Source organism: Panthera onca, chromosome D4, assembly GCF_046562875.1.
Source record: "Panthera onca isolate mPanOnc1 chromosome D4, mPanOnc1 haplotype 2, whole genome shotgun sequence".
NCBI classification, from domain to species: domain Eukaryota; kingdom Metazoa; phylum Chordata; class Mammalia; order Carnivora; family Felidae; genus Panthera; species Panthera onca.
In genome coordinates this window covers 17809350-17835684 of record NC_138351.1, presented here as the reverse complement: position 1 = coordinate 17835684, position 26335 = coordinate 17809350, and positions in this window count along the sequence as shown.

Genomic DNA, 26335 nt, shown 5'->3' with positions numbered 1-26335 from the left:
CCGGGTGGCTTTAAAAAAAAAAGAAGAAGAAGAACATTTATTTTCTCACAGTTCTGGAAGTGCAGGCAGGACGGCACTCCCTCTGAAGGCTCCCTCTTCAGCTTCTGGCAGCTGCTGGAGCTCCTCGTGGCCACCTTGCTCCAGATTCTGCCCTCGTCTTCACAAAGTCTTCTCCTCTGTGTGTGTATTCACCTGTTTCTCATAAAGACACTTGTCATTGGACTTAGGGCCCACCTGGAGACCCTAACGTTATTACACCTTCAAAGGCATCCTTTCTACTCAAATTCACAGGTTCTGGCGACATCTCTTTAGAGGGAAGAGAAGGCACCATTCAACCCGTGACAACACTCAGGTATAGGACAAATTGGTTAGGGACACATGAATGGGGAAATGCCACGTGAAATGCCCCACACTTTGGGGGGTGCCTGGGTGGCTCAGTCGGTTAAGCATCCAACTTTGGCTCGGGTCATGATCTCACGGTTCGTGAGTTTGAGCCCCGCATCGGGCTGTCTGCTGTCAGCACAGAGCCCGCTTTGGATCCTCTGTCTCCCTCTGTCTGCCCCTTCCCTGCTTGCTCTCGCTCTCTCAAAAAAATAAAGAAATATTAAAAGATACACTTTTTTCATTTCCTCCTCTTCGTAGTCTTGTGCTTTTGATTGTTATGTTTTTCCGTTCCCTTTCCACCATTTAGACTTTTTCTCTCTCTCCACATTCCCTGAGGGAGAATCTTTCCATTATTCCGGGACTCTTCTCCTTACAGTCTTATTCAAACTAAGGTAGTTCTATTTCTATGTTAGCATTTCTATGCTATGTTGGCATTTCTATGTTAGCAGAAAATTCAGGGTAGTCCTCAAATAAAGCTACCTTTCTCAGATGAAACCTCAGAAGTCATATTGCACATAAAGTGTGATGAAAATTAATCTTAGAGTTAATACTAAATATAACAGGGTCACCTGGGTGGCTCAGGCTATTAAGCATCCAACTCTTGGTTTCGGCTCAGGTCATGATCTCACAGTTCGTCAGATAGAGCCCAGCATCAGGCCCTGAGCTGACGGTGTGGAGCTGGCTTGCGATTCTCTCTCTCTCTCTCTCTCTCTCTCTCTCTCTCTCTCTCTCCCCCCCCTCTCCATCCCTTCCCCACTTGCTCTTTCTCTCTCTCTCTCTCAAAATAAATAAATAAGCTCTTTTAAAAAATACTACAGATAACAATTCAACGCTGTATGTAATTTTTAGGAATTCTAATTTTTTATCATTGCATCTAGTGCTCTCTAGTGGCCAGTGTAGGAATTCACAGTAAAAAAAAAAATCCCTTTTCTTGCTCACTGATTGAATCTATATTGAGCATCCAAGATGTGTTAGATGCTGTAGACGTCTCTGAAATTCCTAGACAAATAAACTGAAAACCCTGTTCTTCAGATGTTCAACTTTCCCCCACGTTATTTCAGAAATGCCAGAATAATATATGACTGAAATATTTATTTCACTAGAAAGTCTATAAAAACGATTTCAAGTTCACTAGCATAACTGTGCAGACTTCCTAGGGAGCAAGACTTCTTGTCTGAAAGGATAATTCCAGAAACTTCATAATGTATGGAAACGAATGAAATTTATAACTGAGACTTAAATCAGAATCCCTGGGCGTGATGTAATGAATCATACATTTTCATATGAAAATTGTTAACTCTTTGAAATGCCTTTACTTATAATGTAATCATCATATATCTTTTTGCCTTTGAAAACTAGCAGTTAGGTCACGATAACTAACCAACCATACACATTTCCTTTTTCCTCCTTCCCAAGTCCCATTAAAAAAATTAAAGAAATAGAAACAGGAACATCAATCTGTTGAGTTGGCTAGTGGAAAAGGTGGCATCACCAGACCAGAAGAGAGTGCAATTTTGACAAAATGTAGGGTGTGTGTAGAGCATTCAGGTCAGGCATGCAAACTTGTGGTTAGCGTAGGGCTTTCTAAAAGCCACGTTGGTATTCGTAAAAAGAGGAGGTCTTTTGGAAAGAAGAGGTAAGCTCTTCTTAACTGGGAAGGAACGAGGGGTATTCGGAAGCAGCAGGAAATCAGAGCAGGCTGTGACCTGAAGAAGAAGAAGTTTCTAGAGATCTCTGGAGATAATGGGGAGAGCACTGGATTTCCAATAACACACGGGACTCACGCTGGAGCAATTCTACTAGTTTTTAAAGGATAAGGTAACCTCCCGAGTCTGGAAGATGTGAGGTCACCCAGACAACAAATTGCTGGGTTTCAAGTAGCTAAAGTTTGCAAATTATTTGGTTTTTGAAAGTAGAATCGTCTTGGTATCCCTACAATAATGTCACCTCCCTTTACTTGCATTCAATATGCTTCATTCGGCTAAGAATAGGGTAATTAGAGGTAGCCTGGGGTGAAAGGAACTGACTACAGGGTATGTTGTACTCAGGAATATTTTCCCTCATTTGTATCATAGTGGGGAAACTGGATGGTACATTACACAGAATTTGCTCAGGGAACCTGTCCATGATTCTTCTGATGCGTTGTTCACAAGAGACACCTGGATATACATGCACAACATGTGAGGGGACCTTAAGAGGAGATCTGTTTGCCAGCCAAGGAGAAATCGAGCGAGTGGACCACTTGATCCTGGACCTCCAGCCTCCAGAACCGTGAGGAAATAAATTTCTGTTGTTTAAGCCACCGGGTCTGCTGTTCTCTATTAGCACAGCCCTAGTAAATAATACATTGCTTAGGGTGTAATGTCTGATTTTTAATTTTCTGTTACCTAAACTAGGCTTCCTTGTACCTTTTCTTCTGCGATTAAAGTCCGTTCACCAAAGATCACCAAAATACACCAGGGGTCAAAAAAAAGGGGGCGGGGGTGTCTTAGCTTCCTGTAGCAAGGGGAAACATGTGCCGGGAGAACCGTGACGTGTCTCCAACTAGGTTAGGGAAGGACACTTACAGGGTTTTGGGGGACAGGGGATTGTCACCAGGTGGCTTAAGGCAGAAGATAATAAGCAAGGTCTAGGCAGGGATGGGTCAGAATTTGTAAACTAGATGAGTTTCTGGAACAATCAGCAGTTTTTTATCTCTAAAAGATACAAGTCCTTATACAGTTACTATTAAGTCAAGTTTATGACTTGAACACAGGGGTCTGAATGGGCTGGTGTTAAGGGGATCGGCGCTTAAATGGTTTGTCCCGCAGGTCATGTGTTTGGTACAGTTGGGTCTCTTTTGCAAGTTACGGTATCGTTTTGCAAGCTGTGGTTTCTGTTTCATTTCTCACTACTCAGACTTTGCGCTTACCTCAGTGATCTCAGATATAATCCAAAGAATTCATATGGATAAGTGAGCACTTTATCAGCAAAAAAGTGACTGCTTACTTTCTGGGTGATTCCAGAAGTCCGTATCTGTTCAAGATCCTAATATTTTTTTTATTTTTTTAAATTTTTTTTTGAATGTTTATTTATTTTTGAGAGAGAGAGAGACAGAGCATGAATGGGGGAGGGTCAGAGAGAGGGAGACACAGAATCTGAAACAGGCTCCAGGCTCTGAGCTGGCAGCACAGACCCCGACGCGGGGCTCGAACTCACGGACCGCGAGATCATGACCTGAGCCGAAGTCGGACGCTTAACCGACTGAGCCACCCAGGCGCCCCCCTAATATTTTTTTTTAAAAAAGGCAACTTGGTGTCTGAAAAACTAAAGCTTCCACACACTCAATTAACATAAATTTACTTCCTCATGTTAACTGAGATCTGGTGAAATTACACGAACAATTTAGCTCAAAAATTTAAAGTGGACCTGTAGAGTCAGACAGTCCTTGATTCAATTCCTGTCTCCCTGGCTTGTGAGTTGTAGGATCTTGGGCAAATTATTTAACACCTCTGGGTCAATTTCATCACCGGTAAAACCGCATAAAGAACAGTACTTCCTTCAAAGGGTAAATGTGAGAATTAAATAGTACATGTAAGTCTAGTTATCCGGTGCTACATAAAAAAACAACTCCAACTGAGTGGCTTAAAACAGCAATTTTATTTTGTGGGTCAGGAATTTGGTCCGTCCCTACCCCACAAGCATCAGCTGAGGTGATTCCATTGAGGCTGGAGGACCCCACTTACAAGATGGCCAGGTGGGAAGACCACCCAGCGCTATTGACCTGAGATCTCGGTTCCTCTCCAATGGGCCTCTCCATAGGGCTACTTGGTGTCTGCCAGTCTGGCCACTAGGTTCCAAGAGTTCAGGTTCCCAGAGGCCTGAACAGAAGCTGGAAACCATTTTGTAACGTAATCTTAAGTCCCAGAATATCACTTCTATTTTATTCTACTGGTGAAGCATGTCACAAAAGTCCGCGTGGATTTGAGGGGACAAGAATTAAACCCCCCCTCCCTATCACTGGGTGGGATGGTAAAGAATTTGTGGTCATCTTGAACCTACCACACACCCGAAGGGCTGTCATGTAAAAAAAGCAAACTTAATTCCAAAGTAAAAACCTTTATATTTTGGGTTTGTTGTTTTTTTTAAATTTTTAAACATGAGTCGGTATGTGGAAGTCATAGGGCTATAGACCTTGGTTTAATAAAAGCAAACATCTTCTTTCTGTTAGAATTGTTAACCAGTGGAACACGATGCCTCCGAAAGTGGCATACCTTCCACTCCCTGGAGGGCGGGTAGCAGGGTCCGATAACTATTTGGTGGGGATGTTACGGACAAGATTCCTACAACCGTCAGTTACTAACAGGCTGTTTGTTTGATATCGAGTATCCTCCAACGATGTGATCATATAATTTAAAGTCTGATCAACTTCAGTGCGTGTTTTTCTGACTTCTTTTATAATCTACGAGTCTACAGTCTCCATGCAAGAACCGTCTTCGTACATAATCTATTGGCCATTCCTTCCCGGGTGAGCGGAAGTTGGACGGTTCAACAGACCCATCCAGAATTTGGAAGAGAAGCAACTCTTGCCAGAACTTGCAGCGCATGCTACTGGGGAGTAATTAGTGAAAGAGCCATCCCACAGAACCTCCATGTTTGTACCAAGGTGGAAGTTTAAAGGTGCCATCCAAATAAATGCAAATAATTGGACATAGAGAAATGTGACGTCTATTGGTTTGGGGGCATAGAAAAGTTGATGCACAAGCTATATTTTAAAGCAGAAAACAAGGAAATGAGTGGTAGGAACCTTGAACTTAGTAGCATTTATGGCATACCTACAAAACTCTGTGTTGGCTGAGGCAGGACAAGGTAAGAGCCAGTATTGGCATGTGGATAGGAGTGCTTGCGCCATGAGAGAACTTTGGTAACTAAGGGAGAGGTTCTCACAAGAAAGAAGGTCACCAACTCTGCACAGATCATTCCTACAGGAAAAGTGTCTTATCCTTACAGGAAAAAAGAATCGTAACCACGAGGTCACCAATTACCTCACTGTTGCCAAGGCCAGTCACCACCCTCTGTCCTAATTTTATTGTGTCTTTCAGCAGCTTTTCACACCATCAACCATTCTTGTCACTTTCTTTAAACACTTTTCTCTTTTGGTTTCAATAATTCTGTACTCTTCCGGTCTCCTCCTCTACTGACTCCTTTCAAGTTAAGTTCCTTTTCTGGCCCTTGCCATCACCTCTAAAGGCTGAAGGTCCTTCAAGCTCCAGTCATGGCAACCACTCTCTTTCCATATCATTAAATACCATCTATTCCGCCTATACACTTACACCACCAAATGGATGTCTTGAAACAAGAACCTCTCCTCAGAGCCTGCACCGTCATATATCTATCCAACTGCCTACTTGACATCTCTACTTGTGCACTTCACACATTTTAACTTCAACATGTACAAAACACAGTATTTGATTCTGCCGCTACCAACACGGCTCCTTGTGCACCCACTGTCCCGCCCTCAAATCTGTTGCCGAGCCTTCCCTATCTTAGTAAATGATGAATCACCATATAACCAGTTATTCCGTGCGACACGCAAGAATTCTCCGCAACTCCTACTTCTCCTCGTTCCATCATAGCCAATCTTTACCAACAAGTTCTATTGAGTCCACATACAAAATATATCTAGGACCCATCCACTTTCTGCCTTTTCACTTCTAGACCCCTAAAGCAAACTACGCTGGACATTGCAATGGTCTTCCTAACCGTTCTTCCCATGGTCCCCTTGGTAATTCTCAACCCATGCTCCACACGGAAACCACTGCAGCTCTTGTGAAAAATCGTTTGCTTTTCTTATGCCTGTATTTCCATTTTTCTTCCCCCAAAGAAGAAAAAGGGTTGCAGAATTTTTATGCAACTGTAACAAGAGCTGGGGTTTCAATCCTTACTACTTCTAAGAGGCAACATTTCCATTTTCATTAGTCTTCTTTTCTATTGTTCTTTTCCCTTTCATAAGTCAATCAAATGCCTCAGGAATACATCCCTCATCTGCCAAGGGAGTTCACTTATTTTAAAAATTTATTAATTTATTTATTATTTTGAGAGAGAGGAGGAGAGAGAGGGAGAGAGAGAGAGAGCGCATTAGCGAGGGAGGGGCAGAGAGAGAGGGAGAGAGAAAATCCCAAGCAGGCTCTGTGCTGTTAGCATGGAGCCTGACTCGGGGCTCAAACCCACGAACCATGAAATCATGACCTAAGCCAAAATCAAGAGTGGGACGCTCAACTGACTGAGCCACCCAGGCACCCCGGGAGTCTACTTTTTGACACGTGTGCTAGACAAACTAGCTCCATGGTGGTCACAATTCATGAGACTCTTCTGTTTAGAACTTTACAATGAATTCCCTCTGTAGCAAAAAGAAAATCTATCTCTTTACCGGAGTCTTTATAAGGTCCTAACATACTTCTCAAACTATCCATGGTAAAGGGCCAGTTTTCTTTTCTTCTTCTTTATTTTTTTAATTTCCAATTCCTTTCTTTATAAGATATGGTTACCTTCTTTATAAGATATAATAAAAATGAATTACTAGAAAAGATAAAATGGGTGAAAAACCATCAGAATACAAGTTCAATTTTTTAAATTAGATTGAATAGATATAAAACCACTGTATCAATTGTTTAAAAGGCTTAAGTGCTTTTTTTCAACTTCTGTATTTATCCCGTCGTGGATCAGCTGAAACACACTGACCTAGATGATCTGGTAAAGACTCTTCCTCCTTTGCTGTGTCCCAGCCCTTCTTTCTTCCTTTTTCTTTTTATTATTTTTTATGTTTATTCATTTTTGAGAGAGAGAGAGATAGAGAGAGAGAGAGAGAGAGAGAGACAGGGCACAAGCAGGGGAGGGACAGAGAGAGAGGAAGACACAGAATCTGAAGCAGGCTCCAGATTCGGAGCTGTCAGCACAGAGCCCGACGTGGGGCTCGAACCCATGAACTGCGAGATCATGATGAGCCGAAGTCGGATGCTTTACCGACTGAGCCACCCAGGCACCCCCAGCCCTACTTTCTGTATCTTAACCAGAACACACTCTCTCCAGCTTCAAGATACATCCCTTTCCCTGGATCTGGAAGCTTCGACATCCCCACTCATCTGCCTGAAGTTCCTTCTCCTCCAATCTCATTTTGACTCCATTCTCTCAAATGACCATTTCAACTGAAGTAGTTGCCCTGTTTTTCTCTAACAGAGCACCTCACCCATTTCTGCATACCACCTAACATAATTCATTTTGTTTATTTGTTTACTGTTTGCCTCCTAAATTAGGCCTCGGTTCACTAAAGGGAAGAACCATGTCAGCTTTATTCACCACCAGCACCTGGCATACACCAGGCACTCTGTAAATATTTGTTGAGTGACTGAATGAATGAACAAATGAGTGGGCTTTTCTCATGGAACATACTACTGGCCATGCTATCTATCCTTGAATATTCAGCATCTGAGCCAGGCCAACCCAGTCAAAATGAAATACAAAAGTACACCATTATTCTGTGGTTGTATTCAACCATTTATTCAAATTCAAAATTCCCTGAAGGATAGTACTGAATCCAAAATTATATAAGGACAGGATTGTCTGCTATTAACTGGCCTTAATGGTGCTTTGTGCGAAAGCAAAATCATTCTGAGTCTCTGTCATCCTGTTAAATAACTTCACAATATTCTCTTACTCAGTGCAAATGTGTGCCTTTTTACACTCCATTTAGATAATAACATTAACCCACAGGGTCAACATTTTAAAGTTAAGATTTAAATTAACACAGCTAAGGGAAGAGGGGAGACCAGCAAGCTATGTGTTTTGTGGTTGTTTTGTTTAATGATTGCGCAGTTCTGTAGTTTTGTTTAATGATTTTTATTGTGTCTCTTATTTGTACGTTGTTGTACAATAATCTGAATATGAAAGACAAGTCAATCAAAAACAAAAATCTCTAAGCATGTAAGACTTCCTGAAATCTTTGTTGGGGGAAAAAAAAAGGCTTGACAAGCAGGTGGTGCCCTAGCCGATTATTCTGAAAAAAAAGGAAGAAAGAAAGAAAGAAAGAAAGAAAGAAAGAAAGAAAGAAATGTAATTTAATTTCTCTACTGTTGTCTTGAAATCTTGAAGAAATTCAATTAATCATTATGCATGCAGAGAGTATTTTTTAAGATACAACCATCCGGGTCATCTGGGTGACTCCATTGGTTAAGCACCCAACTCTTGGTTTTGGTCGGGTCATGATCTCATGGCTTCATGGGTTTGAGCCCCATGTTGGGCTCTGTGCGGGCAGCGTAGAGCCTGCTTGGGATTCTCTCTCTCCCTCTCTAGCTGCCCTTCCCCCACTTGTGCTGTCTCTGTCTCTCTCAAAATAAATAAATTAAAAAAAATTAAGATGCAACCATCCACATTTGAAACATTAAGTAGGAGATTAGGAGATTGTCAATTTAGAGGGTGGGGTGGGAGGGGAAGTGCCAGAGACAAATTACAGAAGCATCAAAGCCAAAGCTAAGCATTGTGTGCGACCCAAGAGTAGATTTCAGAATTTCCCACGAAATAACAAAGGATTTGGAGAACTAACAGAAGGTCCCTCTTCAGTACTTCCTTGAATGTCTAAATATCCTTCTCCAGGGTCAAAGACTCCAGGTAGGAATGAGAGAGAGGATAGGAATCACCTCTAGATCCTTCCACAGAGCCTAGTCTCAGACTTCCATCATTTAAGAAGCCACCACCAAAAGAAACTCCCCCCCAACACAAACACTAACCAACCTCTTGCTTTGCTTCAGGATATATGGTTCGTCTTCCCTCCTTTTAGGTTGTAAGGTCCTTTAGAAAAGAGACCTTGTGTCTCAGATTCAAAATGCTAACTCACCTAGGACATTGCCTCAAATATAAGAGGAGGTCAACAAATATTGTCGAGTGAATGAATGAACCACTTAATGCTTGAGTGTTCAGCAAGTGACAGACACAGCTCTATTCACGGTGAACATGCATCGAATCCAATTTCACGCACAGCTTTGCACTAAGCACTGAGGAGAGAACTTTACAAATTAACCACAAATCCAAACAACAGAAACAACAAAAGTACCTGTAGCAGGGAGGTGGGGGTGGGGGTGGGGGGTTGGATGAGGGGGTCCAAAGGCACAAACTTCCAGTTCTAAGATAAATAAGGAGTGGAAATGTAATGTACAATATGATGACTATTGGTAACCCTGCCATATGGCATATATAAAAGGTGTTAAGTGAGTAAGTTCTGGGAGTTCACACTACCAGGAAAAACCCCATTTTTTTTCTTTAGTTTTCTTTTTGTGTGTGTGTCTATGTGAGATGACAGATGTTAAATAAATTGATTGTGGTCATCATGAAACAATATATGTAAGTCATGTCATTATTCTGTACACCTTAAACTTACACTAGACCTCTTTCTAGTGCCAATTATATCTCAATAAAACTGGGGGACGGGGGGAGATTCATCACAGCTCTGACCCTCTAGGAACATACAGCCTAATTTCAGTTAGCCTGATTTCATTAAGTGGTGTCAGGAAAATAGAGTTGGCATCTCCAAGCTTTTGTTTGTCATAGAAACACTGAAAAACAAGCAGAAACGTTCAAATTGTGTGTATCTGTTTTAAGCAGCCTGGGGACTACCTGAAGGTCTGATGCAAGGCAATCAGTTGTCTGTTTTGCCTAACTCAGGAGTCAAGCCAGTGTGCATGGCTCAAAAACACCGCGAGCAAACCTAATGATTTTCAGACACCTGGGACAAAGAGAGTACAGTCTCAAAAGACAACAGACTGCCTGAGGCAAAAGTCAGGGAAAGTTTTGGACATTCAAAAGCAGCCATGTACCCTGGAATTTAGAAGGCCACGTGTGTGCCCAGGGTGAGACACATGCAGAGAAAAACCCTGAGAAGATTGTAGGCCTTTACCTTGGGCTAGTCCCTACGTTAGGAGCCAGCCTGGCAAAAGTATAGAAGGAGGGCCCCAGAACAGTCTCTCTCTCTCTCTCTCTCTCTCTGTCTCCTTGCTTTTCTTTGTTGGTTTGTTTGTTTGTTTGTTTGTTTGTTTCTAGTTCCTAGCATTCAAGGAAATGTGTCAAAATACTAACTAAGGAACAGAGACTTCAGGGTTGTCCCACAATTAGAGCAATAGTCTTCACCACAAAAGTTTTAAAAAGTTACTAAACACTATAGCCTTCAACAACTAAAGAATAAAATAGCAAATCCTAGAAAAGGAAGAGAATCTGACTCCCGAGTTGCCACATCAGAATATTCAAATGTCTAGTTTTCAACAACAGCAACACAACAACAACAAAGACAAACAAAGAAACAGAAAAGTATAGCCCATTCAAAGAAACAAAATCGGGGCCCCTGGGTGGCTCAATTGGTTAAGCGTCTGACTTTTGATTTAGGCTCAGGTCATGATCTCAGGGTTCACGGGTTCAAGCCTTGAGTCAGGCTCTGTGCTGACGATGTGCAGCCTGCTTGGGATTCTCTCTTCCTCTCTCCCTGCCCATCCTCCACTCTCTCAAAATAAATAATTTTTTAAAAAAGAATATAGAAATTGATGTGGCTGAGGTCACAGAGATTTTTTTCCTGCTTTCTCCTCTAGGGTTTTGATGGCTTCCTGTCTCACATTCAGGTCCTTTATCCATTTTGAGTTTATTTTTGTGAATGGTGTAAGAAAGAGGTCTAGTTTCATTCTTCTGCATGTTGCTGTCCAGTTCTCCCAGCACCATTTGTTAAAGAGACTGTCTTTTTTCCATTGTATATTCTTTCCTGCTTTGTCAAAGGTTAGTTGGCCATACTTTTGTGGGTCCAATTCTGGAGTCTCTATTCTATTCTGTTGGTCTCTGTGTCTGTTTTTGTGCCAATACCGTGCTGTCTTGATGATTACAGCTTTGTAGTAGAGGCTAAAGTCTGGGATTGTGATGCCTTCCGCTTTGGTCTTCTTCTTCAAAATTACTTTGGCTATTCGGGGTCTCTTGTGGTTCCATACAAATTTTAGGATTGCTTGTTCTAGCTTCTAGAAGAATGCTGGTGTAGTTTTGATTGGGATTGCATTGAATGTGTAGATAGCTTTGGGTAGTATTGACATTTTAACAATATTTATTCTTCCAATCCATGAGCATGGAAAGTTTTTCCATTTCTTTATATCTTCTTCAATTTCCTTCATAAGCTTTCTATAGTTTTCAGCATACAGATCTTTTACATCTTCGGTTAGGTTTATTCCTAGGTATTTTATGCTTCTTGGTGCAATTGTGAATGGGATCAGTTTCTTTATTTGTCTTTCTGTTGTTTCATTATTAGTGTATAAAAATGCAACTGATTTCTGTACATTAATTTTGTATCCTGCGACTTTGCTGAATTCACGTATCAGTTCTAGCAGACTTTTGGTGGAGTCTATCGGATTTCCATGTATAATATCATGTCATCTGCAAAAAGTGAAAGCTTGACTTCATCTTTGCCAATTTTCATGCGTTTGATTTCCTTTTGTTGTCTGATTGCTGATGCTAGAACTTCCAACACTATGTTACACAACAGCAGTGAGAGTGGACATCCCTGTCGTGTTCCTGATCTCAGGGGGAAAGCTCTCAGTTTTTCCCCAAACCAATTTGACAATAAATTTCATGTTAAGAAAAAACAATTATTATTCTAAATAAATAAGGAAAAAGCTTTTAAAAAAAAGAATATAGAACAATGGAGTAATATTGAGAGCCAAGAGATAAACTCAAGTTTGCATGGCCAGCTCATTTCTGATATGGGTGCCAAGTTCATTCACTGGGGAGGAAGAGATTGTTCAACAGCTGGTGCTGGCATGACTGGTTTTCCACATGCAGAAGAATGAAGTACATCACACCATACACACAAGGTAACTTCAGCTGGATCGATGAGCTAAATAGAAGAGGGGAAACTATAAAATTCTTCAAAGACAACATAGGGGTAAATCTTCATGACCTTGGATGTAGTGATAGAGCTTTAGACATGACATAAGCAACAAAAGAAAAATAGATAAATCTGACTTCATCAATATTAAGAACTTTGGTGCATCAAAGGACATTATGCAGAAAGTGAAAAGACAGGGGCGCCTGGGTGGCTCAGTCGGTTAGGCATCCAACTTTAGCTCAGGTCATGATGTCATGGTTTGTGGGTTCGAGCCCTGAGTCAGGCTCTATGCTGACAGCTCGGAGCCTGGAGCCTGCTTCAGATTCTGTGTCTCACTCTCTTTCTCTGCCCCTCCCCCACTTATGCTTTCTCTTTCTCTTTCTCTCTCTCTCTCTCTCTCTCTCTCTCTCTCTCAGAAATAAATCAATAAACATTATGGGGCACCTGGGTGGCTCAGTCGGTTAAGCCTCCAGCTTGGGCTCAGGTCATGATCTCGCGGTTCATGAGTTTGAGCCCCACAACAGGCTCTGCCCTGACAGCTCAGAGCCTGGAACCTGTTTCAGATTCTGTGTCTCCCTCTCTCTGCCTTCCTTCCCTTGCTCACACTCTGTCTCTCTCTCTCTCTCTCAAAAATAAACATTAAAAAAAATTTTTTAATAATAAACATTAAAAAAATAAAGTGAAAAGACAACCTGTGGAATGGGAGAGAATATTTGTTGATCACATATATGTAAGGTTTAAATAACCAGAATGTATAAAGAACCCTTAGAACTCAATTTTATAAAGACAAACGACCCAATTTTAACATGGGCCAAATGCTCAAATAGACATTTCTCCAAAGAAGGTAAACAAATGGCCAAGAAGCGCATGAAAATATGTTCAATATCCTCAGTCTCCAGGAAAATGCAAATCAAAACCACAACGTGATAGCACTTCGAACCTACTGGGACGTCTAGAAAAAGTGGAAAATGAGAAGTGTTGGCAAGGATGTGGAGAAACGGAAACACTTATGCGCTGCCGGTGGGAAAGTGAGACAGCACGGTCAGCGTGGAAAATTGTTTGGTGGTTCCTTACAAGACACAGAATTACCATACGATCCAGCAACTCCACTCTTAGATATAATAGCCCAAAGAATTTAAAACAGGGACTCAGATACTTGTATGGCAATGTTCATTGTAGCGCTCTCCACGACAGTCGAAAGGTGGAAATAACTCAGGTGTCCATCCATCAAAAGATGAGTGGAAAAATAAAAAATGGTATATACAGCCACCAAACGGAATATGACTCATCCATAAAATGAAGGAAGTTCCAATGCGTGCGGCAACATGGATGAACCCTGAACACAGAACGCTGAGCGAACAGTCAGACACAGAGGATAAATATCATGTGATTTCTCTTCTATGAAACGTCTAGATGAGTCAAATTCATAGCGATGGAAAGTAGGGTATGGTTACCAGGGGCTAGGAGAAGATGGACGTAGGGGGGTTATTGTCTAATGGTTACAGAGTTTCTGTTTGAGGTGATGAAACTGTTTTGGAAACAGTGATGAGGGTCACACCCCACAATGCGAATGTAACGAATACCACTGAGTTGTACGTGAAAAAACGGTTAATGGTAAATTCTACGTTTTGTATATTTTACCACAGTAAGAAACATATGTGTAAGTAAATAAAAACACATGTACACTAACAAGAGAACGTGAACAGACATATATCCTGGGAATATTTGCCTTTTAGTAGAGGACTATATTTATTTAACTAGCATTTTCTGGTACAGACTCTGTGCTACTCATCTGGTCAACAAACATCAAGACGAGGTCCCTGACCTCGAGGAATTTATAATCCCGTGGAAGAGACCGACAAGCCCGATGTCAACTCTGAGAAATTCAGAGATGAATGTACACTTGGGGAGCTAGACGGTGCACAGAAGGAGTCGCTAACTCAGATCAGGATGAGGGAAGAAATACGACTCAAAAGGGTCAAAGTATTCGGAGCAAGAAGAGGAAATTTTGCGAAGGCTTTGGTGAGACAGACATCAGGCCTTAGGAAAGAACTATTTATTAGTGGTTGAGCAAGGTTGAAACAGAGTTGGGATGGAGTGGGTGGTCCCTGAGGGGTGGTAAGAGATGAGGTTAAAGAGACAAGCGAAAACAAGACTTAGCCATGCAGAGAAGTCCTCATCTTACCCTATGGAGAAGCCACTGGAAGATTTTAAGCAAGGTAGTAATACAATTATGGGCAGTGCCACGAAGAATGATTTCAGGGTGATACAACTAAATAGAGGCATTCAGGCACTCCTATGAGCTTGAAAGAAAAATCTCCACGAGCCAGAAAGCGTATCCATTTAATGCTCTAAAATCACAAAATGTTTGCTAAATCCTTTGTTGATTAGGCTTCGGGTAAAGAAGCATTCTCATACCTTGCCGACGTACAGCAAGCTATCAGGGTAATTTGACAACATTTATGGGAATACATGTACATATTCAGCAGTTCTGTGAATTCATCCTAGAGACAGACATGGGTAAAATGGCACACGCTGAACGTCTCATTGCTACTGCACTGTTTGTAGTCATAAAAGATCGGAAGTAATTTTACATATCCAACAATTGCAATCTGGACAGACAGGCTATGGAGCAGTCATACACTGAAATACTATTTGACAATAAAAAGTGTGCGATCAAGCTCTCATGTACACATAGAGAATAATTACCAAGATAAATTTTTAAACACTAATAACAAAAACGAAACAGCCTCCCTCTTCCCCCCCCCCCAGAAATGTAAAATATAAAACTTCATGTTATAAAAGGGGGGGGGATCTTAATTTAAAGAGAAAATGCTGGGCACCTGGGTGGCTCAATTGGTGAAGCGTCCAACTTTGGCTCTGGTCATGATCTCACATGATCTCTGTGCTGACAGCTCAGAGCCTGGAGCCTGCCTGGGATTCTGTGTCTCCCTCTTCTCTCTGCCCCTCCCCAGCTCACACTCTATCTCTCTCTCTCTCAAAAACACACATTAAAAAAAAATTAAATAAAGAGAAAATGCTACTGTCAAGATAGGATTTTAAGTAAGAACAATAAAAATTTTTTTTAAAAAAGCAAAGATTGAATATGTGACTCTTCGTGTAAAAGGAAAGAGAAATTCTGGATTTAAGAAGAATGCCACCAAGGGTATTAGTAAAACAACCAGGCAAGTGGCAGTATAACAATGTTACATTTCCTGAGTGCCTTGATTATGTTGTGGTGATGTAGGAGAATGTCCTACATTTCTACTTTCATTTTATAATTCACTCACTATCTTGGTAATAATTGCTGGTAAGCTCATTGACCCATAGTCTCTGAAATTCAAGTCAATATTTCCTTCTTTGGAAAATAAACACGTTTGCTGCAATCACATTTAGGCCTTTTAGAAAAATAATAAGGCCCTTTATGCAACCGACTCCTAGCAATATTAGCTGCTCAAAGCCTGTTGTAAATTTCCTCCTGACCTTCTGACACATTGATTAGAGATCTATGGCTTTCACCATCTTCTCTGTGTTTTGGGAACATACATAAGAATTAATTTTACAAGTGGCCTCCAGGGACAGACCTTACAACCTTCACAAAATTAACTCAACAGGGATCATAGACCTAAATGTAAAATGCAAAACTATAAAATTCCCTTAAGACAACATAGGAGAAAACCCAGATGGCCTTGGGTATGATGATGCCTTTTTACATACAACACCAAAGACCCAACCCATGAAAGAACTAAACCCTGACCCGAGCTTCATTAAAATTAAAAAACTTCTGCTCTGTGAAAGACAATGTAAAGAGAACAAGAGAACCACGGACTGGGAAAAAAATATTTGCAAAAATCACATCTGATAAATGCACAGTACCCACAATATACAAAAAACTCCTAAAACTCATTAGGAAAACAACTGGATTTTAAAACGGGCCAAAGTTTGGGGCACCTGAGTGGCTCAGTCGGTTGAGCATCCGACTTCAGCTCAGGTCATGATCTCGCAGTTCATGAGTTGGAGCCCCACACTGGGCTCTGTGCTGATAGCTCCGAGCCCGGAGCCTGTTTTGGATTCTCTCTCTCTCTCTCTTTCTCTCACTGTCCCTTCCCTGCTTGCACTCTGTCTCTGCGTAACCAAGATGTCCTTCAGTAGGTGAACGGATAAATAAGCTGTGGTACATCCAGACGATTGAACACTACTCACCGCTAAAAAGAAACGAGCTATTAAGCCCAGAAAAGATACGAGGAAATAGAACATACATTATTAAGTGAAAGAAGTCAATCTTAAAAGGCTGCATAGTGTATGATTCCAACTATATGACATTCTGGAAAAGGCAGAGGTTGTAGGGGATGAGGAGAAGAGATGAACAGGCAGAGGAAAGAACGTTTTTAAGGCGAAGGAAATACTCTGTATGATCCTATAATGAGGGATACATGGCATTATACATTTGTCCAAACCCAGAGAACGTACCCCACCACGAGTGAACCCTGGTGTGATCTAGGGACTTTGGGTGATTGCGATTTATCAATATAGGCTCATCAGCTGTAACAAATGTACAGTCTGGCGGGAGATCATGTGCAGATCTGGTGGTTGATGATGAGGGAGGATGGGGTACTATGTAAGAAATCTCTGAACCTTCCTCTGAATTTTGCTGTGAACCTAAAACTGCTCTAAAAAATTAAATCTTAAAAAAAAAAAAAAGTGAACCTCAGATTGAAAATTCTGTACAGCAGCTAGGAATCTTTGAGTTCAAGGTAAAATATTTAATGCCATTATTCTTTATTAATCACGAAGTTATATCCCTTAATTTGGAAGCCTGGATCTCTGTTCACTGTTCGTGACTAACCTTTCTCCCCATACCCAGCCAAGTAACTTCACAGAGAAAAAACTTCCTAGTCATTAAAATGTGGGACTAAGACCAGATAATTTGTAAAATTTTTCCAGCTCTAGACTTTTTTTCCCCCATGTGAATAGGTACATCTTCTGGGCACACCAATCTCTCTATCAACAAGTTAAATATGATGTCCTACATCCTCTTTTATACTCCGGTTTGACCTATAGTAGAAAGTTGAAAATCAAATTTTAAAGATAAAGAGGTTACAGTTCAGAGAAGAAGGCAGGGACTTAACATTTACTGCATGGATATTATGACAAGCATTTTCTGCATGTTATCTCTTGAAATCTGCACAACCATCCTGAGTGGTAATCAAAAGTACCCTCATTTCAGAGATGAGGAAACAGACGCTCAGAGAGGTTAAGTGACTCGCCTGAAGTGACTCAGCAAGTTTGTAGCTAATCTGTGACTCACTTTCAGTTCTCCCTCAAAGCGAATGGATCTTTCTCTCTACTAGACTTTGTAACACATACTGTCTTTTGTTAGTAAAAGGGGAAGTCAGATATTTTGCACTGTTTTTACCATTCTGAGTATGTCTTGCTGTATCTGAAATTTCCAAGAATGTCTAAGGTGACAAGTTCTTTTTTGTTTTTTTTTTTTTACACTGACAAGTTCTTAAGAAATCTGTGTTTAAAGTGTCTTTTTATTTCTGAATCGTTAGGAATGACTCCATCAATGATGTAAACTGACATTTTGGACCTCTTGCAAGCATTTCAAAAATAATAAATTCTATATAAATCACAAAAGAAACACACTGCTTTATACAAATTCATGTATTTCCTTGATATGTGTCAAGCCTCTGGGAAGCAATCGTTTGATTTCAGAATCCAAATAATATTGATTACAATTCTGTGACACACCTAATCCTAGCTTCCCCTGAAATATGAATGTTATAGGTTTATTTTAGAATTACTCATCATGTATAAAAATATATAGTCTGTATATATAATCTTTAGGTACATATAGAACATACAGTACACAATAAGAAACATACATATAGTCTTCCTCTGGCACATAGTTCCTAAAATCCTTGGAATCTGTTTTTTTTTTTTAATGTTTATTTTTGAGAGAGAGAGAGAGACTGAGACACGCAGTCTGCACTGACAGCAGAGGGCCTGATGTGGGGCTCAAACGCATGAACTGTGAAATCATGACCGGATGGGAAGTCAGATGCTTAATGACTGAGCCACCCAGGCGCCCCAACCCTTGGGATCTCTTAAATGAGAAGCGTCTTTTTGTGTTCTAATGATACGACTAATGGCTCGGGGCTCCTGGAGAGCCTCAGGATGGAGGCTGGTCAACAGAACCAACCATGTGATTAGAGAGTTGGAACTTTAAGCCCCACCCCCTACCTACAGGGAGCCTCCAGAGACTGGAGGTTGAGTTAATCGCCTACTGCCAGTGAGTCAGTCATGCCTATGTAATGAGGCCTTTGTAAAAACCCTAACCAAAGTGGTTTGGAGAATTTCTGCGTTGAATACCAACCCAAAAGGTGCTGGGAGGGTGGTGCACTCACCCCTATGCATGTCTTCCATGTGGCGGTGAAACTAGTAAACTGTTACTCCTGAGTTCTGTGAGCCATTCCAACACCTTACCAGTCTTGAGAAGGGGTTCACGGGCACATCCGATTTATGACCAGCCAGTCAGAAGCACAGGTGACAACCTGGGCTTGTGACAGGCATCTGAAGGGGGTGGGGGACAGTCTTGAAGGACCGAGGCTTTAATCTGTGGGCTCACACTGAGTCCAGGTGGGCAGTGTCAGAACTGAATTGACGTAGACACACCCAGTTGGTGTCCAGAGACCGGGGGAGTTATTCCATGTGTAAATTCCACACATCGGTGTCAGATATGTGGACAGTAGAGAAAAAGGTTGTGGGTTTTTTTAGCCTCTCATGAGGCCTGTCACAAATTTTGCTTACCTATGGCAGTCCATAAGACCAAGTGGTTGAAACCGTGCTGACCATTTATTCACCAGTTTCGAAAAGCACTTAGGAGGTGGATGGCGCTGGGTCCGGAGGCCTGGGGGTTGGGGGGGGGGGTGGGGGGGGGGGGGTTGGGCGGTGGGCGCCAGAAGGAAGCCGGCAGCCGGGAGGCTGGCAGTTGGAAATGTCGCAGCAACAGGGATGCTCAGTGCTGCTGAGGCAAGACGGCAGAGCGGCGGGGCCAGATCGGCCCCACCGATCGTGGGGCGACATTGTCTTCCAGGCGCTAAACAAACAGCTGCCTGGTGAAGCGGGACCCCTTTGACCGGATCTCTATCGGCTCAGCTGGGCTGTGCAGAGGTGGCCAGAGAGGGCGGGGTCCGCTCCGTGGCTCCTGCCCCCAGCCACGCCTCATGCCCGAGGGCGTCCCCCTTCCAGTGCCTGCCAAGCGGTGGCCCTTGTTCAGCCCACTGTTCAATTGCAGAACATCACGGATTTAGAATTGCAGCTCGGTTATCAGCTAGGCTGCAGCAGAGATCCTGCCCACCCGCGCCTTAGCTGTGTTGCCGAGGAAATGAAGGCTTCTACAGCAATTCCCAGGGAAGGGGGTCAAAAAAAAAAAAAAAAAAAAAAAAGAAAAAAGAAAAAAGAAAACCACATGCATCTGAAAGACAGGCAGGGAAATCACAGGCGCAAGAAAACACCAGCACAGAGGTGGGAGATTACAATCCAGGCACCTGCACCATTCCTGCCACCACATCCCCTAGCAAAAACGGAAATAAAGGGAAACCTGATTTGCTCTCCATTAAAAAAAACCTTTTTTTGATTAAAAAAGGAATTACGAAACCTCTACGTAAATGTTTATAGCTTTTCATAATTGCCCCAAACTGGAAACAACCCAAACGTTCAGCAACAAATTTGTGTTATGTTCACAGAATGCAATGTTAGCAACCAAACCTGGTTAATCTCAAGGGCATTACCCCGAGTGAAAGAGGTCGGTCTCAAAAGATTACACAGTTTATGACTCCATGTCATAGGACATTCTGGAAAAGACAAAAGTAGAGGGATGAGGAACAGATCAGTTATTGACAGGGGATGGGAAAGGAGAGGGCATGATCATAAAGGGCTAGCAGCCCAGTTATCTGGGGTGCCAGAACTGCTCTGTATCCTGATTATGGTGGTGGTTATAAACTTTATACATGTGTTAAAAGCCATAGAACTTTACAGAGAAGGGGCACCTGGGTGGCTCAGTCAGGTAAGCATCTGACTCTTGATCTTGGCTCAGGTCACAATCCCAGCATTGTGGGATTGAGCCCCACGTGGGGCTCTGCACTGAACGTGGAGCCTGCTTGAGATGCTCTCTCTCTGCCCCTCCCGCCCACACACTGTCTCTGTGTCTCTCAAAATAAATAAAAACTTAAAAAATATTTTAAAATAAATAAAATGGAAAAAAAAAACCCCAAATGTTAGAAAATGAAAGGAGAAAGAGATCATTTCCAGCTTAACAGAAAATGCTTCAGAGCAGAGATTGTACCGGATCACACTTTCAAGGGCAAGAGAAGGCAGATGATCATTTAGATGTATTACGTCAATAGTGTGCAGGAAGGAATGGGACAGAAGTGCCTAAGGACAGAAAGTGTGCCTAGTTAAAAGATAAGGAATCTGGGGAGAGCCTTGGCTGGGGTGCTGGCTATCAGGCCCAGCAAGGCCTTTGCGGGCAGTGGGACCCACCCCTGCTGGGTACCACGGAGACCACGCTTGGTCCACTTCTTCATTTTATTACCAACAATTAAGGGTTGTTTTTTTTTGTTTTTGCCTTACATACAAATATGGAGCATATGTTCATCTTCCTTGCTACTACCGTGGCTCTCCCTAAGTGTAATGCTATCTCTGCATAGATCTATGCAACCTCTGCACAGATAAGAGTCCCCCAAAACAGGGACACGAGCTCCCTCCTTAGGGATCCAGGCAGCCGTAGTGAAAATGGAGGGGAAAGCACAGGTTTGAGAGACATGACTTCGCAGTTAGGATGCATTAATAAGACTGGGTTGCAAAATGGATGAAAGGGATGCAGGAACTGGGAAGAAAATCAAGCGCAGATCTGGAGGCAAAGTTCTAAGGAAATGTAAATCTGTTGATTGTTTTAATTCTTGTCCAACAACGGCATTTAAATATTAATTTGCTTTAGCAATATTTATAACTAAAACCAATTTTTCTTTCCTTAAAAATACATGCAGGGCAATTAAATACTATTTGAGAATAAGCCATTCTGACTTAAAAAAATTTTTTTTTCAATGTTTATTTATTTTTGAGAGAGAGACAGAGCATGAGCGGGGGAGGGGTAGAGAGAGAGGGAGACACAGAATCCGAAGAAGGCCCCAGGCCCTGAGCTGTCAATAGAGAGTCAGATGTGGGGCTCGAACTCACGAATGGCAGGATCATGACCTGAGCCAAAATCAGATGCTTAACTGACTGAGCCAGCAGGTGCCCCAGGCCATTCTAACTTTAACTAAAAACTTAGGGGTGCCTGGATGGCTCGATCAGTTAAGACTTGGGCTCAGGTCATGATCTCGTGGTTCGTGAGTTCAAGCCCCACGTCGGACTCTGTGCTGACAGCTCAGGGCCTGGAACCTGCTTCAGGTTCTGTGTCTCCCTCTCTCTCTCTCCGCGCCTCCCCCACTTGCACTCTGTCTCTGTCTCTCTCTCAAAAATAAATAAACATTAAAAAAAATTAAAAAAAATAAAAAAAACTTAAAGGTAGATGTAAGAAATAAGCCCACTGACCCAATCAACGGAGGGACACGGGGGCTGGGAGCACAGTGAAGCAAGGCTTTAGTCAATGTTCTTGCAAGAGCGGGTGTCTGATGGACAAGAACACTCGGGGTGGTTACAGCAGACAATTTATCTCCTAGTGTGCAAGTCCCTCCCCTGATTCCTCATTGGCTGAGCACCACAGAGGTTACAGTCTTGCCCAGAAGTCGTCTATGTCCACGTAAGGCAAAAAGTACATTCCTTGAGGGGACACAGAGACTTCAGTTCTTTGGCACACACTCATTGCAAAGCCTGTGAAAATAAGCCTGTGAAATGGAGAGGGGAAGAAGAACCAGGAAGTGAAATGTCTAAGGGTTTGGGGGTCCATTGTGTGTGTGTGGGGGGGGGGGTGGGTTTCATACATACTTCCAAGAGATTGTAAACCTATTAAACAGACAGCACAGCTTTTATTTGGTATTTCTGAAAATGAATCTTCTCACTTTTCACAGTAGGGGTGCCTGGATGGCTCAGTTGGTTAAGTGTCTGACCCTTGATTTCTTTTCGTTTTTTTTTTCCCTCTGGGTCTTTTTTTCTTTAATGTTTATTTATTTTTGAGAGAGAGAGAGTATATGCTTGTGTGCGAGTGAAGGAGGGAGGGGCAGGTTGAGAGGGGGACAGAGGATCTGAAGCAGGCTCAGCACTGACAGCAAAAAGCCCAATGCAGGGCTTGAACTTGTGAACCGTGAGATCATGACCTAAACCAAAGTCAGAGGCTTAACCCACTGAGCCACCCAGGCACCCCCCAGCTCTTGATTTCAGCTCAGGTCATGATCTCACGGTTTGTGGGATCAAGCCCTGCATTGGGCTCTGTGTTGAGCATGGAACCTGCTTGTGGTTCTCTCTCTCTTTCTCCTTCTGCCCCTCTCCCTGCTCATAGGTACTCTATCTCAAAAAAAACCCCTCAAAACTGGGGCTCCTGGGTGGCTCAGTCGGTTGAGCATTTGACTTTAGCTCAGGTCATGATGTCACCATTTGTGAGTTCAATCCCTGCATCAGGCTCTGTGCTGACAGCTCGGAACCTGGAGCCTGCTTCCAATTCTGTGTCTCCCCCCTCTCTGCCCCTCCCCCACTCACTCTCTGTCTCTTTCTCTCTCAAAAAATAAATATTTAAAAAAAGAAAAACAAAAGAAGCCAACCCCTACCATATGTTAAATCAAGCTTGAACAGGCTTCAAAAAGAAAACATCTGGGGCACCTAGATGGCTGAGTCAGTTAAGTGACTAACTTCAGCTCAGGCCATGTCTCACAGTCCATGAGTTCAAGACCCACATCGGGCTGACTGCTGTTAGCGCAGAGCCGTCTTCAGATCCTTTGTCCCTCTCTGTCGTTGCCCCTCCTCCACTCATCTCTCTCTCTCTCTCAAAAATAAATAAAACAAACAAAAACCTTAAAGGTATTTCAAGCAACAGCATGATGTAATCCAATTTTTGAAAGATCAAATAATAGACAACCTCTGAAATTGCAATTAAGAACTCCTTATTGGCTATGGAGATGAGGAAAAAATTATAGATTTTACAAAAATAGAGAATAAGAAAATAACATATGACTGAAGAAGTCTTTAAAAATGAGAATCAGTGGTTTTCCTCACAGTAAAGAAATTATGTTGAAAGAGAAATAAAAATGACATACGGAGAATAAAGTTTGCTGTATGGCTTGTAGTAAAAAGGAAATTTGGTAGTACTAAATGTATATTGCTATAGTCTCAGTCTTAAACCACAAACGTATGCAACAGAGGAGGCCTGTCAACTAATTTGAACACAGTGAGATTTTTCCTATTGGTATGAATATATGTGAAATCATCATTAACACTGTAATAAAAAATATATGCAAACCATTAAAACAAGCAAGGCACATCAGTGAGAAAAGAAATGAAACCAGCCTTCTATTCTTATTCTCTGAAGTCATTACCAGGTTTACAGGGCTCTTGGTTCAAAGGAAAACACCTCAGCCACAAGGGCTTACTGACACATCACCTATTTACCACGTTTTCATTCTTAGGACTCATCAGTGAATCTAAATGACAAGGCTGCTAGGCTCATACTAAGTAAAACCAGTCAACAAATTTCGTGATTTTTCTTCAATTAAAGAGAAAGCACTTTCAACATACAAATGCTAATAAATATTTGCTAAACGTCCGGCGATATTCCTTGCTGATGGACGAAACAAAGCACAGGAACACTGATAGCCTACGACTGAACATACTCCACAGAACAAGCCGTCTTGTTATTGTAATGACTCAGACACCATAAAAATTAGGACATAAGAATTTCAACTCCTTTTGTGTCTAGGACAGCTCATAGAGACCAGCCACAAAACAGGGATAATAAACTCAATCATTTCAAATTTTATTTTGGCTCGCATTTCAATTTCTCCCCATATTAACCTTTTATCAGGAGATAAAAGTAAACAACAAAATGAGTTGATTTGATCAGACCCTTCCCATTTCCTGTGTGTGTGGTTCAAATGTAATTGAAGGAAAAAAAAAGGGGCAAGAGAGAGATGGCTGAATACAGAGGACCTGGAAAATCCACTAAAGTAAAGCATGTGTACTGTGAGAAAACAATCTCTCACAAAGCCACACGATCTAGAAAGAAAATACGCATGGCAACGATCTCAAATCCCCTCTGTTTGATTCCTCATCAGCGATCAGTTATGTCATGACCTTGCTGTGTTTCTAATAGGAAGTCACTTCTGGACACCAGGCTCCATCTATTTAAAAAGAGGGAGAGGGGCCAGACATTGGACTGAATAAATAACACCAAAGCACTGTTCAAGGACAAAATTAAGAACAAGTCTTATAGGGGTCCCTGGGTGGCTCAGTCGGTTAAGCGTCCAACTCTTGGTTTCAGCTCAGGTCATGATCTCATGGTTTGTGAGTTTGAGCCCTGTGTTGGGCTCTGGGCTGACAGCACAGAGCACTTGGGATTCTCTCTCTCTCTCTCTCTCTCTCTCTCTCTCTCCCTCTCTCCCCCCCCAACACAAATAAATAAACTTAAAAAAAAAAAAAGAACAAGTCTTACATTAGCAGTTACAGTGTTCTTGCTGAAATCTCCTAGTGGGGAATAAATGCTTAATAATTACAAGTAGTAGCAGCAGGAGTAATTAATGAATTCACATAACAGTCACTAATACTGAAAAATGGAACAAGGGAGAAATAAGGCACAATTTCCAATTTTAAGAGAGAGAAGCAAGGCATTCACAAATTAATACAGTGCCCGTAAGTGATGACCCAAAGGTTAAACACTAATGAAAAGCTGGGGCGCCTGGGTGGCTCAGCCAGCTAAGTGTCCAACTCTTGATTTCGGCTCAGATCATGATCTCACAGTTGGTGGGATTGAGCCCCACGTCAGGCTCTGCGCTGACAGCACGGAGCGTGCTTGGGATTCTCTCTCTCTCTCCCTCTCTCTCTTTGCTCCGCCCCTGCTCACACATGCTCACTCCCTCTCTCAAAATAAATTAAAAAACATTTTTAAAAACATCTTTAAAAAAAAAAAACCACAATTAATGAAAAGCTGATGACTCATAGAAGAGCAATACCCACAGCACTGACGAACACCGATGTAAAGATACAGTGAAGACCTCCCGCTGTACCACATCTCACACTCATATACTCAGCTGGTACAAAGGAGAAGAGCCCCAAGTATTCTTCCATCCTGAGGTTCGCTATCTGAAGCCCAGTTCTGAGATTAAGGGTGGGGGGTTCTTCATGTGTCCTGCTGCACATGCTCGAAAGGGTTAGACTGTAACCCGAGGTCTCAGGAAAGGTCCTTGATGGAGGTCCTCTAAAAAATTGATCCAGCAATGCCACTTTGAATTCACACAAGCCAATGGCACTTGATCCTCATTACTGGTGCCTCAAGGGGACAAAGAGCCCAGCCAATGTCACAGGGCTCAGAAATGACAGGGCAAGGGCTGCAGGCCACGTGGTGCATCTTCTTTACCTAAGGGCTCTTCAGAGCTGTGGATTTCTCTGAAGCAATTTCTAGTCAGTCGATGAGTGAACTTTGGCTAATTCTTAACACCAACCTGTGCCCCAACAGGCCTCACCTCTGCATCTTAGACTTCGTCCTCATTTATAAGAAGACATTTTCATGTAGCCCCAAGAAGTCCCCTTCTGGAATGGGAAATGAAATACCCAATTCAGTTCTTCCTCTATAGCCTTCTTGCTCAAAGTTAGTAAGGATTATATGATACTTAACTTCTAATGTCTTAGACCCTCGTGTCATTGACACTGGGAGATCAAATTCTCACGGCTTAGACTTTATAGGGGAACCATATGAAGTTGCAAAGTTTATCCGTTTGAAAAGACAGATTGTTTCTATCTTGAAGATGTGTAAGAGCAAGATGGTAATACCAAATACCCTTCCGATTGGAAGTCATCACATACCAAATATTGGACCCATGGTCTCCCGAGCCCCTCAAAACACGTAAAACCAAAATGGTG